This window comes from Amblyraja radiata, chromosome 31, assembly GCF_010909765.2.
Source record: "Amblyraja radiata isolate CabotCenter1 chromosome 31, sAmbRad1.1.pri, whole genome shotgun sequence".
NCBI lineage: Eukaryota > Metazoa > Chordata > Chondrichthyes > Rajiformes > Rajidae > Amblyraja > Amblyraja radiata.
The window spans coordinates 24,852,922-24,871,623 of NC_045986.1; the positions used below are offsets into that span (position 1 = coordinate 24,852,922).

Consider the following 18,702-nt stretch of genomic DNA (forward strand, 5'->3'; position numbering starts at 1 on the left):
CCATGTCTCCAAACGGCTTGGTATATTTTTAGTAGTAACTTGCAAAACCTGAATCAAGTTAAATAATGTTTTTGGCTAATGTATTCATTTAAAAAACAGGACTAACCAAATACCACCAACAACTTTAACCACCTTTTTGAATGTGTCCCAAGTGAATCTTACATTTACCAACATCAATTGAAGTTTTACATGTTTTCTGGGAATACATTATCAATGTAATACACCCATTATTAAGCTGACTGTACATCCATTATTAACATTGACTGTACATTTCCCTCCAGAGATGCAGCTCAACCCAGAGTTGGAGCGGTGGAGGGAGGTTCTCTGGATGCTTTCAAGAGAGAGCTAGAGAGGCTCTTAAAAATAGCAGAGTCAGGGGATATGGGGAGAAGGCAGAAACGGGGTACTGATGATCAGCCATGATCACGTTAAATGGCGGTGCTGGCTCTAAGGGCCAAATGGCCTACTCCTGCACCTACTGTCTATAGTTCCTCCAGCAGATTGCTTGTTGCTCAAGTACTGCAGAACATCAGATACTTGGATGGACTCTTTTGGTTTTCAGGACATGTTCCTCATTTATTTTTCATTGTATATTATAATTTACATCAATAAAAACCAATATTCCTCAATTGAAAAATGCTGAACCTGTCAAAAACTGAGTCTCTCTTCATCGTCCAGCATGTTATTGTGGTTGCTATTTTAATGTAGATAAGAGAAAAAGAATGCTTGTAAAATCAAAAATAAAATTATGAATCTTGGTCCTCCCTTGGGTTTGCAGAGACATGTTAGAAGAAAGGTCTGTTGGTTGGTTGGAATATTCAAATGCTGCTCATCCACACTTACATTTTTTTTTACTGGGCTTGTCCTTTGTTCATATTTTTTCGTAAGTTCCTCTAGTTCCTACATTTATAATGAAAGCAACATTGTAAATGGTAAATACGTATTTGTATCCACCACCCGTTTTGCTCTGGCACATTCACTGGGAGAAGCTCAAATTACAGCACCAGAAGTTCACGTGGCCCTTTCTATGTGGAGTTAACAACTGTACACCACCATTTATTTTATCTCATGGAGGAAGTCCAGTGCTAAAGTTACCCCCATTAAAATCTGGGAGCTTTGTAAAGGGAAGAACACATGGCATAACATTCCACAAAGCACCAATAAGCAGTAACCATGAGCGCATTTGGAAAAATAACATCGGAAAATTACATTTTAATTGGCCAACTGAAAGGCAGAAAGTCAATATTTAATAATATTTATTATGAGCTACTTCACAAAAAGAAATGAAAATTTACAAACTGAAAGCATAAGATATTTGAAGAATCAGATGAACAACAACTTGAGTCATATCTCAGTAAAGTCTGACACCAATGATGAAATACACCATTAACTCTTAATCCTTCCGGCCACTGAGGGAAAAAGCTGTTCTGAAGACAAATGCCTCAAATCTATCAATGATCATTGTATAACAAGCGACACTGATCCTTCCAAAACCCTTCAAAGACATAGATAACTCGAGTTGGCAGGCAACTAAAGGGCCTGTCCCACTTTCACGACTTAATTCAAAACCTCTGTCGAGTTTAAAGGACCTAAAATTAAAAAAAATCAGGATTGTGGTAATCTACAAACTCCTACGACCTTCCACGACTATGTTCACAAACTCCTACGAGTATGTCTACGAATTCCCACAACTATTTCGATGCCCTCCTTACGAGTAAAAAGTTGCAATTTCTTTCATCCTGATCATTTTTTTACTCGTGGACATTTTTTATCGGGTTGGAAAAAACGTCCCGACTTACCTGATGCCACGAGTACCTACGGCTAGCATAACGAGCCGCTACGATATATCTACGAACTCCTACCACCTCCTATGGATTCGTTACGGACATTCTGCGAGTTTGAATCAAGGGGAAAACTCGGGAGAATTTGTGAATTACCTCTTGGAAGTGGGACAGGCCCTTTAAAGTACTGGAGATGTACAACTAATGCTGCTCATTTTAAGTCCCCCAGGTTTATTGACAAAAGTGAATTAACATCAATATCCTCTCCTTAGACCAACAAGGCCAGTATTGAGGTGCCGGTGGGTGGGCCACATTGTTCACATGAACAACACCATATAATTCTTTAAAGATGTTCTTAATGGCTCTTTGAAAATACAAAACACTGTCACAGACTCATAGGAATCATTGACCTGTGCTCATTGAAAACAGAGAACTATCACCAGGAAAATACAGAACATCTGAAATCTCTATAATGGGAGCACCCAAAATGCCAAATGCAAACAATGGAACTATACAACATCCTACAAAACTCGCCATCCATTCAAACAGCACCTCCTCGCCTGGAGAAGAGTCTGTGGATTGCACCTCAACAACCACAGAAATAGAATGGATGAAAGTCATCCTCAAGCCCAAGCCAAACCCGATGAATAAAAAACAACTGTAAACAAAAGAGCGGGTAAAGGAAACGCAGAGGCTGTTAATAATAAGGGAAGATCAGAGTGGGAAACCAAGTTGAAACAAAGGTTTAGACAATCATCTTTCCAATATAAACTCTGAAGAGATGCAAATATATTTATTAGCACAGCTTCTCATGTCCAAGCCTGCAAGTAAGCACTGCCTGCTCCAATCACACATTTCTATTTGTTTATGTGGGATTCATGTACTTGGGAAATATCCCTATTTTAAAAATTCTGCAAAGTACTAAATCATTTGCATCACAAAAGGGCCGTCTGATTACTGTTTACTTATTAAAGCAATTATTCAGATAAATTAAACAGTAATTTCTTCGGGCCACAAGCTACTATCACTTGATTAGTAATACCAGTACCTCTGTGGATTTTAATGTGGACAGATACAGTAACTAATAAGTCTATAGAAGATGTAATAAAGTACTTAATCAAGCTCTAAACTGCATCTGGGTTTGAGAGTTAGCGATTTAATTATTTCACCACTCACCTGAAGACAAGCAACGATCTGATAACCTTAAATTATAATGACAGAGAGTACGACATGACTTTTACTGCTTTTCAAAATAGAGCTTCATGCCCCTGCAGCATGCAAAGCTCCACTGCTATGAATTTAAATTGATGCATTACATTACAATGTTAGTGGTTATATGAAGCACAGCCAGTTAACAGGTAGTTTGAGAAAAATGCTCAGCGGCTTTGAGAGCAGCAAAAGAAAGATCTGCATACTAACTACAAAGACGTGCTGGAAAAGTGCATATCTTCTCCATTAAGCTCCATATTATAAAACATAACTTCACCAGGTTGAGTTCAACTTAATCCCAATAAAAATAAACAGAAAATATTAGAAATACTCATCATTTCAAGTAATACTTGAAGCTATTGGGAGCTACTTGTAATATTTCCATTTGGTTTCGATTTGGATTTGTGTTATCATAATCCAATCTGTCAAAGAGATACAAATTATTTTCTGTACTTCCCAGCCTTTGGCCAATTACAGTAATGGCAGTGAACCTCCGACAATCCTCTGCAACAATTTTCACAGACCTTGTCATCTTCCACCTTTCTTATTACCATATAATTTGAGCCTGTTCTTGCATTCGAAAAAGCTCCAACCAGCATAAACCTTTGTGGTTAACAGCTGTCCTCTCTATAGTTGTTGCTGGCTAAAGGATTTCTCCATACAATTCAAAGTGCCTTATTAGCTTTATCATTAAATATTATTCAAGATGTAATTCAAATTTTGCATGATTAGTGGTGTGAAGATTCAGCACTTGAATAAGGTTGATATTTTACCATTTGACATTCTATATCATTACTGCAAAATACAAATAGGTTTGTATTTTGTAATAGTAGTCAAAATCTGTTCTTTAACCGATACGTGTTGCAAGTAGTGTGCTCGCCTAAAACAATTTTGATTTAAGGTTCTACTGTACAGCCTTCAATATTACAAGTCAGCAGATGTCTGTATTATCTGCACTGTTTCATTCCATGTGCTACAATTTAAAATCTCAAACGGTAATACACCATATTCTGAAATACAACAGTTTACAAAAACAATCAGTAAACAAGTAGTACCAGGAAATCAACCAGGATATCATCCAGTCAGCTATAATGTGGTGGGGCCAGGAAAGGAAGCAACGGCTTCTCAGCATCAACAGTTGCTCTGTCAGCTTTGGACGAGCTTTCCTTCCAACATCAATTTTAAAATTTTCCATTTCTAATACTGATGTACCAACATACAATTGAGCCAATAACCTTTCATTGTAAGTCAACATTTCACTTAACTCATCATCCCAACTTGCTCCCACCCACAATAAGCAGACCTGTAATTGTTTCACAATTGTCTGGCACAGTTTAAGCTGCCTTCATAAAACAAACTGAAGCTTAGAAGGAGAAAAATCTACAACTGTACTCTGGATACATTTTACTGATACATCATCATTATTCTGCTCTGGCTTCCATGGTGAATTTCCCCATAGCTCTCACGTCACCAAACTTTAAGCTATAATATTGATCTATTCCTCACAAATAATAGGTTGACCAAGCTCAGGTGGAAGAGAATCTCAGCAACAAGATCATTACAATGCCATTGATGAATGAACATTTTTCATATTTATACTAAATAGACTTCATCGATTGATTTTAAATAATTGATCTTCCCAGTAGCAAGTTATGACAAGTTACTCATTAAATGCCATGGACTCAGTGAAAATGACACCCTCCTAAGTATATAGTCTTAAAGCAATCAGTAGTAAAATTTTCTATATTTTTTGCCCTTTCTCAACCAAAACTATTTTGCATTGAATTTTATTTTAAGTTTTGGTTTAAATGATCAAGAAAGACTTGTTGGGCAGTGTGAAGAAAAAAATATCAGTATTCTCATTACTGATCACAACTCTGGAAATAACCAAATGTATTATAGACTACGAGCAGCTCTCAAATGATATGGCACTGCTCCAATGAAACGCTCTCTGCTGGGTAAAGTCTTTGAAAATTCTGCACTGATGGCAAAGTATGATTTCTGTGTTAAAAATGTATCCAATACTATCGAATTTGGTCTAAATGCACATTGTTATGCGTAGATCTATGAGAAAGTGATAGGATGGCCACATAAAAAGACTTCCTTAATCTATTTTCCTCTTTGCAGCAAGCCTGCAATCCAATGAACAATTCAATTCAGGAACAATCTTTTTTGTGCTAGATACCAGAAGGCTCAGAGGTCTAACTTAAAATTCCAATACTGACCATTCTATCCTGAGACCCTTGTACCTATTCATCTCTAGTTTTTGTCACATATTCCACCCACCAATCAAACTTCTCACCTCTTTATCCACCTGTCATTTGCCAGGCTTTGTCGCGCACCACCTCTCTTTTCCAGCTTTCTCCCCCCCTACTACAATCAGTCTGAAAGAGTTCCAACCCAAAAATCCATCACCTATCCATTCCCTCAACAGATGCCTGACCCGCTGAGTTACTCCAGCACTGTTTGTATTCAAGATTCTAGCATTTGCAGTTCCTGGTGTCTTTACACCCTCTTTCATTTTAAAATAATACAAAATACTGTAACAAGTAGTGAATTGAAGCATCACTGTATTGTGGAACACAAGCCCAACCATTCCATCCTATTTCTCATGTCAACTATGCTAACATAAGCAAGTTCCTGAACCCGTCATTGGCAAAATTACTGCAGAGGAATTCTGGCCTCAACATGATGAAGACTTTACACATTAAGCATTTTACCTATCTTTCTCTTTCAGCTGTAGGCTGTCCTATGGTTCATTTCATGTCTTATCACTGTGTAGTAAGACACACACTAAATAAAATACAATTTATAATTCTACAACTGTACTTGAATTATAGATATTGTAAAAATGTTTATACTTGCAAAAAGGACCGAGTTGCCGAGGCAGAACATAATCAACCTGACGGGAAAGTGTTTCTATTCACGCGGGCATAAAATTCTGCAATGGAATATTTTTCCACATTTTCAGTTTTACAGAATGTCATCAAATTTCAAGAGTAAACATCAACAGACTGCTTGCACTTCAAATGGACAAATATATTTAAAATTGTTTCAAAATAATAAACTGTACCTGACTTATTGTTAAATGTCACATTATTGCTAATTTGAAATTAATAGCAGGTTTAGAATGAGCAGGTGGGGGGGGGGGGGGGAAATATACTCATGTCAACTTTCAATTTGGAAAAATGTTTTGCAACATTATAAATTACATTAACATAAAAAATTCGACTGCAAAAAAATGTTGTGGTTCATTTTACCCAGTTCATATTTGTTCATATTTTGAGCCGTGCCTAATACAAACTTAAAGCATACGGTATTGGGGGTTCAGTATTGATGTGGATAGAGAACTGGCTGGCAGACAGGAAGCAAAGAGTAGGAGTAAACGGGTCCTTTTCACAATCGCAGGCAGTGACTAGTGGGGTACCACAAGGCTCAGTTCTGGGACCCCAGCTATTTACGATATATATTAATGATTTGGACGAGGGAATTGAATGCAGCATCTCCAAGTTTGCGGATGACACGAAGCTGGGGGGCAGTGTTAGCTGTGAGGAGGATGCTAGGAGGCTGCAAGGTGACTTGGATAGGCTGGGTGAATGGGCAAATGCATGGCAGATGCAGTATAATGTGGATAAATGTGAGGTTATCCACTTTGGTGGCAAAAACAGGAAAGTAGATTATTATCTGAATGGTGGCCGATTAGGAAAGGGGGAGATGCAACGAGACCTGGGTGTCATGGTATACCAGTCATTAAAAGTAGGCAAAGGTACACAAAATTGCTGGGGAAACTCAGCGGGTGCAGCAGCATCTATGGAGCGAAGGAAATAGGCGACGTTTCGGGCCGAAACCCTTCTTCAGATTAAATTAAAAGTAGGCATGCAGGTGCAGCAGGCAGTGAAGAAGGCGAATGGTATGTTAGCATTCATAGCAAAAGGATTTGAGTATAGGAGCAGGTAGGTTCTACTGCAGTTGTACAGGGTCTTGGTAAGACCACACCTGGAGTATTGCGTACAGTTTTGGTCTCCTAATCTGAGGAAAGACATTCTTGCCATAGAGGGAGTACAGAGAAGGTTCACCAGACTGATTCCTGGGATGTCAGGAATTTCATATGAAGAAAGACTGGATAGACTCGGTTTGTACTCGCTAGAATTTAGAAGATTGAGGGGGGATCTTATAGAAACGTACAAAATTCTTAAGGGGTTGGACAGGCTAGATGCAGGAAGATTGTTCCCGATGTTGGGGAAGTCCAGAACAAGGGGTCACAGTTTAAGGATAAAGGGGAAATCTTTTAGGACCGAGATGAGGAAAACTTTTTTCACACAGAGAGTGGGGAATCTGTGGAATTCTCTCCCGCAGAAGGTAGTTGAGGCCAGTTCATTGGCTATATTTAAGAGGGAGTTAGATGTGGCCCTTGTGGCTAAAGGGATCAGGGGTATGGAGAGAAGGCAGGTACAGGATACTGAGTTGGATGATCAGCCATGATCATATTGAATGGCGGTGCAGGCTCGAAGGGCCGAATGGCCTACTCCTGCACCTATTTTCTATGTTTCTATGTTTAACCATTCTACTTTGTAATTACTTTTTCTCTTGTTCTCAATCTGATCAAACCGATGTTTCTCACATTTATTTTGATGAATACAACTTAAACTTAGAGATGCTTTGCCCCAACCTATGAAAGCAAGCATACCATATGCCTCTTTTTTAAACCACTCTTATCTATTGCGTTGCTATGGAGTTATGGGTTTCAGCCCCAAGATCCCTCTGTACATCTATGATGTTAGGGGTCATGCCATGAATTGTATATTTCCCCCCTATATTTGACCTCTCACTCCTCACACTGCCATTTACCATTTCACTGTTCATTTCTGTACTGATCTATATCTCGCTGTATACCTTGACAGCTTTTATCACAGTCCTTTACCCCAGCATCTTGGTGTCATCTGCAAATTTACCAACCAACCCACATATGTTTACGTCCAAGTCATTTATATATATATCACAAACACAAGAGGTCCCATCACAGATCCCTGTGGAACTCCACTCGTCACAGACCTCCAGCCTGAATTTTGTCCTTCCACCACAACCCTCTATCGTCTATTAGTAATCCAGTTCTGAATCCATATGGCCAAGTCAAGTTAATCCCATGCATCTTAATCTTCTGGATCAACTTACCAAGGTGGACTTCATACATGTAGTGTATATACAAATCCATGTAGTGCACATATCTCATCAGTCATCGTTGTCACCTCCTCAAAAAACCTGATCAAATTCGTAAGAAAATGTACAAAGCCATGTTGACTATCCCCAATTAACTCAATGGGAGTAAACCCAGAAACTGACAAATCCTCTCCAATAGCTTCCCTTGCACTGACATGAGGCACACCAACCTGTATTTCAATGGATTCTCTTCCCTTCTTAAATAAAGGGACAACATTAGCTACTATCCTTGCATGCCAGCAATTTATTTTAAAACATTCAATCCTGAAAACAATGCATCACAAAACTGGTTCAGCATTAAATTTTTTTTTTTTTTTTTGCAAATTGTGCCATTTTTCACGAACTGTCATTTGCATGAAGAACTGCATTTGTCCAATTCCCAAATCAGAGTTCCAAATTAATGTGCACATTCTGGTGGAATTTCAGCAATACATTTTGGAGCCAGCAGCTTTATCATGACATCCCTCCAGTCTACACAAATGGAAGTCTTAGTTCTGACACATTGAATTGTGTTTCTCTACAGATGCAGTCTGAACTATTAAGAATTCCCAATGTTCAATTTTACAGTAATCCCAGTTGTTCAAGCTAAATGCAAGATCGGGAATAAGATATCACACAGCCAAATAATTCAAATAGAATCAATTAGTTCAAATAAAGTATCCAACTCTATTCCAACAAGGCTCAATGCATATCCAGGGAACAGTACCTTATCTTCCAGATGGGTACATAACAGCCTCCTGCAACCCCCCCCCCCCCCCCCCCCCCCCCCCCTCCTAACCAGTAATTTGAGATTTAATCTATTGTCTCCTACATACACTGTATCGACACCTCTTATTTTCACCCATCAAATATCTTCCCTCGTGATCTTTCTGCAATTTACAATTCTTTAACTTTTCTAGTTCTAATGTCGGGTATATCCCACAGCTGTTTCCCAATTATTTTTGGCACCTTCAATTTTTATGTCAGATTTCCAGCATCTGCAAGATTTTACTTTTGGAATAGATATGCAAGTGAATGGTCACAGAGGAAATAAGTGAATAAGAATGAAGTTAAAGGCTTAAAATAGATTTAGAAGTGAGATTACTTTTATCACTATAGCCTATTAAGCCAAAATAATCTTCGTGAGGACCTGGTTTTGATTCCAGTGAAGAAATGATCTATAATGCACTGTGGCATACAATACGATAGAACTTTATTTATCCCAGTAAGGAAATTGATCTCCCAACAGTCATAAAACACAAGATACATGAAACGTGAAATTAAAATGACGAGTGGAAAGGATTGGAGATGTGCAAAGATTTGGGGAGGGGAATCAGTCTACCCCACGACAGAAGGGGAAGTTGTAGTTTGATAGCCACTGGGAAGGAGGATCTCCTGTGGCATTCTGTACCGCATCTTGGCGGAACCAGTCTGTTACTGAGGGTACTCCTCAGGCTGAGTCGTATGTCATGGAGGGGGTGAGCTGTATTGTCCAAGATGCTCCGCAGTTTGAGGAGCATTCTCTCCTCTGAAACCACCTCCCATGAATCAATCTCCGCCCCCAGGACAGAGCCAGCCTTTCTGATGAGTTTGTTAATCCTGTTGACATCCGCAGCCTTCGCCCTGCTGCCACTGCACATGACTGCGAAGAAGATGGCACTGGCTACCACCGATTGGTAGAACATCTGCTGCATCTTGCTACAGAAGTTGAAGGAGTGGAGCCTTCTCAAAAAGTACAGCCGGTTCTGTCCCATCTTGTACAGGGCCTCAGCGTTCCTGGACCAGTCCAGTTTACTGTCCAGGTACACTCCAAGGTATTTGTACTCCTTGGTAAACTGCACATCCACACCATTGATAGAGACAGGGGAAAGGGGTGTTCCTCTCCTCCTAAAGTCCACCAATAACTCCTTAGTCTTGTTGGTGTTGAGCTGCAGGTGATTCAGCCCACACCATTCAGCAAAGTCGTTCACTACAGCTCTGTATTCAGCTTCCCTCTCCTCACTGATGCAGCCCTGCATTACTGTTCATGCAGAAATCTGCAGGATATAATATATAATTATTCATAAATTGACAATATGATAACCTATAAATTCTTGGTGCACCACATACCCAGCTATTTGTGCACCACTTTCCTATTAGCAACTGGCAAATAGATAAGTAAGATTTGACAGGTTCAACTAAATAAATCTTTTTTTTCCCCCTCTCGTCAATCAATAATTGGAAAGACCACAAAAATAAAATTTCACTCACCAGTTACTTCCTCATTGACTTTTTCCTCAATTATCTGTTTGGTGGGTTCATCATTAACATGAGGAATAGGAATACTTTATCACATGTGACTAGGCACGGTGAGATTCTTTGCTTGCATACACAATGCAGCCACTTACGGCGCTGACAAAGTTACAAAGCACGCCGGCTCCCCCTTTTGTCCCCTTCCACTGAGGTCCCCTCACGCCAGATCCTCCATTGTTCTTCCCTTCCACCCTCACGGGAGTCCTCCACGCTTTCATTGACCGTCCACCACAGGTCGACCCGCGAAGCATCGCTGCCGTCATGAGGCTTCACCGCTGCCACCGCCGAGGCCTCACCGTTTTCGATGTCGCACTTCACAACTAACCTACCAGAAACATTAAGCTCGACTGCATCACTGCCTTGCATTAATCAAGTTGCAAAATCTAAAATATCGTAATCATCACATAATACCATTCAATCATCAAGTAAAGCTCTGTAAATCCCTTATCAGTAACACACGCAAGATTACCAGAGACCATGAGCTAAACTCGAGGAGAAATATCAACAATTTAACTGCAAGAAAAGTAAAGTTCCTAATATAGGAGACTAGACTACTGATCCTTCCTTCACAGAAGATAACATTTTAGATCAAAGAATCAATAGAAGGTCATTGACTGAAATGGTAACCATTTCTCTCTCCAGTGATGCTGCATGTTCTGCTGAGCATTTTCAGAGCATTTTTTTATTATATATCCAGTATCTTGCTTTGCAAAGATTATCGGCACATTTTCCACTATCTGGACTGCAGCTGTAGGAGCAGATAGACCAAAACCACTTTCCCCAGATAATAGCTGTAAATATGGCCTCATCAATATTGTTGAGATCTCTCAAACAATATTTTAAGAGGATGTTTTCTTTACACACTGAATAACCATAAAATCAGGTTATTCAGTGTGTATATCAGAATATATAAAACCCATATATTCTCAGAGTTCATTGCTCTATTAGGTTAAAGATTTCCCTTTTTGCCAATGACTTTGTATCATGATTAACATATCAGAAACCACTAATAAAATATTTTGCAATATTTCTTCCATTCTATTAATCAAACAATTTGGGATTCAAAGACAATGTCAGTTTTCTATTAAGCATTCTCATATGACCTTTATTTTTAACATGACATAAAACCTTGCTCTGATTCTAATAATTAAAGTGATACCTAAGCCTTATTTTGTACTGCAATTCATATGAGACAATGTTTCTATAATGAGAAAGTTCCAAACAAACTTAAAAGGGAGGCATATAATGGCATTATGATTGATTATGACAGGTTAGGTAATGCACAAAGAAATTAGACAGGCTGATAAGGAAATTGTGATGATGCACAGAACAACAATTAGACAAAGACCACTTGTAAAACACGAGAACAGAGTCAGCATTATGGAGTCATGCAGCATGGAAACAGGCATTTGGGCTCACTGAATCTTAATGAAGATGGTTGTCAAAAATTGCAGCAGGATCTTGATCGGTTGGGCAGGTGGATTGAGGAATGGTTAATACAGAGAAATGTGAGGTGTTGCATTTTGGGAAGTCTAACATCGGCAGGATCTGACATTAAATGGTAGGGCTCGGTGGAATGTAGTAGAGCAGAGGGATCTTGGAGTGCAGATATATAGTTCCTTGAAAGTGGCGTTACCAGTAGATAGCATCGTCATAAATGCTTCTGGCACACTGGCCTTCATCAGTCAGGGTATTGAGTATAGAAATTGTGAGGTCATGTTGCGGTTATATAAGATGTTGGCTAGGCCACATTTACAGTAGTGTATTCAGTTTTGGGCACTATGTTATAGGAAAGATGTTGTCAAGTTGGGAAGGTTGCAGAGAAGATTTACGAGGATGTTGCCAGGATTTAACAGCCTGAGCTAAAGGGAGAGGTTGTGCAGGTTGGGACTTTATTCCTTGGAGTGCATGAGGATGAGAAGTGATCTTAAAGTAGATCATGAGAGGAATAGATCAGGTAGATGCACAAAAGTCTCTTGCCCAGCGATGGGGAATCAAGAACCAGAGGACTTAAGGTGAGGGAGGAAAGATTTAATAGGAACCTTTTACACAAAGGGTGATGGGTGTATGGTACGAGCTGCTAGAGGAGGTAGTTGAGGCAGGTACTGTTGCAATGTTTAAGAAATATTTAGTCAGGTATGTGGATAGAATAGATTTAACGGGATATGAGCCAAATACAGGCAAGTAGGACTAGTGCAGATGGGACATGTTGGTTGGTGTGGGCTGATTGGGCTGAAGGGCCTGTTTCCACGCTGTTAGACTGCACATTCTGGAGTTTCCATATATTTAGCAATATTAAGGGGGAAAGAATGCAACTTTAAACAATTCAAAATTAGTTTGTCCTAATTTACTTCCTATGCTAATAAGTGTGAACATCAAATTGGAAAATAAAGGAAAATCAAAGAAAAGGCTACAAACTCTGGAATGGTTATTTTTAAGATGAAAAATAAATTATAGTAATTAATTTGTTTTATATTCTCAACTCTATTAATGGATAAAGACTTTCCACATAACTGTAAATAATTAATGCAATTAAAACACTTAAAAGACGCACCTGTTATGGCATTAGAGAACTACATTTTATTGAAGTATGCTAACATACCCACATTCATTTTTGTAAATTGTTCATTAGAGTAAACATTAGACTTTAAACCAGAAGAAATTGGCTTTACCGTATAAAAACAATATGTGGAGGAGGGTGCTAATTATGCTAATTTCACTATACAAAATAATTTGCATTATTCAGCTAAAATGAATAAATACAATTATTCTATTGCATGGGTGCTGTAACCTTTAAGTTGCCAGATGAGCGGCATCTCTTAAAATTCAGACTGTCTCTAAAATACACTTTCATACACAACCTTTGAAAAAGGTTTAAATATTTACATAATCTATTTCTAACCAAGATTCAAAAAACTGTTCACATCAAATTGCATAATTAAACACTTCAGTGCTTAATCCACACAGACCAAGTATTGGTTCAAATATTTCATTAACTTATTCCAATTTAAATTCATCAAAAAATAATATTGACCATTGTAGGTTTTAGATGCATTTGGTGCACATCACCTCACTCATCCATAACATGATAGCATGATCAAACTCCAATGTTAATCATATTATTACATGTGAAATAATATTATTCAGTATTCTTTTTGGTATAACAGTTGATCACTGCTAGCCAAAAGAAGTGTTGAACAGAATGATTATAATCTAAGATTGCTATAGTTCAGTAGCTCCTCTGAGAACAAAGGACTGACAGACAACAGAGTGAAGATTCTAGAGAGAAAACATCCAAAGTAATCAATGAGTCTCAACTGTGATAAAATGCTACGAGAGACAAAACATAATCATAAATAAATAAGTAAATGAAGATTTTTTTTTACATTTCATTGCATGCATCATGTCATCCTGAACAATACAGATGGAAGTACATTCTTCCAACTTGGACTTCCACAATGTTCTCTGTGCCTGAATTTCAAATACAAACAAGCAGATGGAAATATTCAGCAGGTCAGGTCGCATACATGGGAAGAGAAACAGTGGAACATTTCAGGTCAAAGATCCCTCATCTGCAATAGGATGAATTACCCAAATATTTATTTCTCATAGTAAGAATAAGTTTCAATTATGAAACTTGCAATAGTGTTCTTTAAACTGCATCGAGGCAATTAATGCGTTCAGCCAATATTAAGGTTCACTCTTGCAGGTTACTTTAGCGCACACATTTTTTAAGACATTATCCCCTTATAATAAAGGGGATATTTTGATGTCCAGTAGTCTAAATTGCATGCAATGAAATGCTGTAATAAATTTGATCTGCCGTTTTCTTGGGTTTTCTGCAAAGGTAAACAATAGTCAGGTGAGTAAAAGGCATTAAAAATGGGTAGGGAGAAAAAGATCAATAATCTTAATAGTTATTCTGAAAAATAATCACATACCATATTACAAATACCTGATACCCTAAAACAAGATGCAAATTACAAACTGTGCATTCAATCAAATATGCCAAAATTGTTTAAGTGTTATTGGACTTCAATTCAGTTGATCTACAGATGTAGAGTGAATTCAATAAAACAATTTGTTAGAAATATATTACATCTGCTTCAAGCTAAAATACAACAGAATGACTAAATTAATGAGTTCCACATTTTGTTTAAAAATCTTTTAATATTTCACACGTATAATTTCTTGATCTGAACACGGAATTGAAAATAAGAAAACTATCCCAGCACATTAACATGAGAATTTCTCCATGGGAAAAACAACCCAGTAAGAAAACAAATTAATGCATTATCAATGTATTGCATCCATCTGGTTTAATAATCATCACCTGTACAGTGGATATTTAATTTTCAATGCAGTCCTTCAGGACAAGTATATGTATTATGTATGCATTTGCATGCCTTTCACAAATATAGTAAAACCTGGAGAAAACAAAATCACAGCTGTTTTTTTTCTTTCAATTTAAAATAAAATGCTAATCTAATCGCCTCTATGTTAGGTTCTCAGCCATGCATGACCGACTTCAAGTGCTAAACCAACCTAGTCGACAGTTTGTTTTTCACAACAATGCTAATTTCTGTGTTACATATTAATAGCATGTCACTTTGCAAATAAGACACTCAACACCAATTCTTATTTCTTTTTGTTGCCTTTTTTGTACTCTTCTATGGTGCTGGCCTTGCTCCTTACCCACCAGTCCAGAAACGGATAGAATTCTTCCGACAAGTAGCTCACTGATTGAGAGCTGACATTTTACAAGTTGCAAATCAGTAGGTTTTATGAGGCAATGAGGAACCCACCTTGATTTTATTTTGCTATTTATTAATGGTTGACCATGTAAATCACACTGTAGCAAATCTTTGGAGTTGTAAATAATGGTTGTGACATCAGCAAAACTGGAAATGTAGCTTTCTATCTGAGAACCTTGATTGGTTACTAATTTGATGACTTGTTTCAGCCCCAGTACGGATCTCCTGAGACCTTATTCATGTCATTAGAACCGACATCACAAGAGCAAACCATTCATCCCCTCATACCTGCTTGACATTCATTAAGATCTTATCCCCTTCATATCTAAAAACCTATCCATCTCCATCTTGAATATACTCAACCTCCATTATTCTCTTGAAATGGTTCCGTATGCTTAAAATGAAGAAATTCCCTTCGATTTCTCTCCTGAATGGCCAACCCCTTATTTTGAGACTGTAATTCCTGGCTCCTGATCCTAACCCAACCAAAACATCAATATGACTTCTACCGTACCAATGCCATAAAAGCATTGTACATTTCAATAACATCATCTCTTATTCCTTTAGGCTAAGAGACTACAGATTCAGTCTGTTTAATTTAATATTTTAGTATTCTTAATCCTGACAATTTGAGTATTAGCTCATTAATCATTTTTGTAAATTTCACTAAACACAAAAGCTGTTTTGAACAAAGTTTACATTTCTCTCTTCCAAACTAGAGTTAACTAATCTTCAAATAATTACCAGGTCTGTTATCATTAATATTTGTAATATATCCCATCATTTTCCCCCAATATCATCCCTTAATTTTTATAAAATTCACTGAACACAAGTCTCATAACCCTTAGCAACCATATATCATTCTGTTAAATCTACAAAACATTCCTACAGTTGTCTTCCTAATTTGTGGTGCCTATATTTCCTCCACTCATCTCTTTGTAATTTAATGTATCAGTCAACATTGATTACAATGCCACTATGCCATTGGTAAACTTAGATACTTTGCCTAGATTGATGATTTTCACAACAGTTTAAGTGAGGACATTAATGAAGATTGTGTTACATTTAAATGTAGAGATTATAAAAGTGTAAATGACGGTTCCAACGAGTCACCAATCAATTTGACCTTGTCTAAAACTACCAGAATCACGCTCTATTCACTTTCTTCATGTGTTGTCCAACTCCCCCTCAATTCCAAACAATTCACTTCAACACTCCCAATGGTATATTCTCACCACTCCATGTATCCAAATGCCCTATTTGATGTATAGGTGACTCATTTTTTATGGCTTCTTCCCCACATGATGCAATTATCCACAAGTGAAAATATTATTTTTGTATCAATCAAAAACTATCTAATAAAACTGCAATTAATAATGCAGAAGAAGTGTAAAGGCATAGAGGTTTCCAATCCTTTGAATGAAAAAGAAAGAATGGCGGCATGGTAGCACAGCGTGTAGAGTTGCTGCCTTAGACCCGTGTTTGACCTTGACTACAGGTGCCGTCTGTACAGAGTTTGTACGTTCTCCCTGTAACCTGCGTGGGTTTTTCTCCAGGTGCTCAGTTATCCTCTAACACTCCAAAGACGTACAGGTTTGTAGGTTAATTGGATTTGGTAAAATTGTAAATTGTCCCTAGTGGGTGTAGGTTCGTGCAAGTGTGCAGGGATCGCTTGTCGGTTCAAACTCAGTGGGCCTAAGGGCCTGTTTCCACACTGCATCTCTAAACTGAACTAAACTAAAATCTTGTCCAAACTCCAGGTGCATTGAAAGGTGATGTGATAGTTTCAATAAAGAATGAATCGGTGCTTTCAAGAGAAAGATCAAGGATATACATGTGATGATGCACATCATTAAGTGCGGATCTCTGAATATAACAAAGTATCAATTTAGATTCAGATTCAAACTTTATTGTCATTGTGCAGTGTACAGTACAGAGACAACGAAATGCAGTTAGCATCTCCCTAGAAGAGCGACATAGAATATGAGCAATAAATATATTTACGTACATACAGTCGTGGTAGTGCGATTTTTATATAATTTTCTGGTGGAAGGAGTGTCCGGGGGGGGGGGGGGGGGGTGACTGGCAATCACCGAGGTACACAGTTAAGTAATGTAACAACCGCAGGGAAGAAGCTGTTCCTGGACCTGCTGGTCCGGCAACGGAGAGACCTGTAGCGCCTCCCGGATGGTAGGAGGGTAAACAGTCTGTGGTTGGGGTGAGAGCAATCCTTGACGATGCTGCGCGCCCTTCGCAGACATCGCTTGCTTTGGACAAACTCAATGGAGGGGAGTGAGGAACCAGTGATGCGTTGGGCAATTTTCACCACCCTCTGCAGTGCTTTCCGGTCGGAGACAGAGCAATTGCCATACCATACTGTGACATAGTTGGTAAGGATGCTCTCGATGGTGCAGCGGTAGAAGTTCACCAGAATCTGAGGAGACAGATGGACCTTCTTTAGTCTCCTCAGGAAGAAGAGATGCTGGTGAGCCTTCTTGACCAGAGTCGGGGTATTGTGGGTCCAAGAGAGGTCATCGGAGATGTTGACCCCCAGAAACCTGAAGCTGGAAACACGTTCCACCTCCGTCCCGTTAATGTGGATGGGGGTGTGCATGCCGCCCCTAGACCTTCTGAAGTCTACAATGAGCTCCTTGGTCTTCTTGGAGTTAAGGGCCAGGTTGTTGTCAGCGCACCATGCTGCTAGGAGCTGGACCTCCTCCCTATAGGCCGACTCATCATTGTTGCTGATGAGGCCAATCACCGTTGTATCATCTGCATACATGATGATGGTGTTAGTACCATGTACAGGTGTGCAGTTGTAGATGAAGAGGGAGTAGAGGAGGGGGCTCAGCACACAGCCCTGTGGAACGCCGGTGTTCAGGGTGAGGGTTGAAGAGGTGTGCTTGTCTAACCTAACAGACTGGGGTCTGTTGGTTAGAAAGTCCAATATCCAGTTGCAGAGGGAGGGGTCGATGCCCAGGTCGCCGAGTTTGTGATCAGTTTAGAGGGTATAATGGTGTTGAATTTAAGAACATATTTTGTGTGTATGTATGTGTATGTGTATATATATATTATATATATATAATATAGTGTGTGTGTGTGCGCGTGCGTGCATGTGTATACATACACTGAACTTTTTTCACTCTCTCGTTTATTATATTGTTTGCAGTGTACTATGTTTACATATTCTGTTGTGCTGCAGCAAGTAAGAATTTCATTGTTCAATCTGGGACATATGACAAGAAAACACTCTTGAATATCGTAATGAGATCCAACGTCATAGTGCATCTGAATAAGTCAGACCCAAGAATATTAGCATAAGATGTGAGGCAGTGGAACTGAGTTGCGCATTGCTTTTGGACTGAAGACTTTATTAAAATAAAAATCACTCCATGTTACTCAACCTGGTGCAATATGCCTTCGAGAATAGTATCAGCTTCAAATGTAAACTCCTCATTCTGGATAAGTAT

At 38.6% G+C, this 18,702-nt stretch overlaps 1 protein-coding gene across 6 annotated transcripts in view; it reads right to left on the minus strand.

Moving 5' to 3' along the window:
- Positions 1-18,702, minus strand: part of camta1 (calmodulin binding transcription activator 1) — an 880,549-nt gene that overhangs the window by 803,566 nt on the left and 58,281 nt on the right. The gene's annotated exons all lie outside the window — the stretch shown is intronic.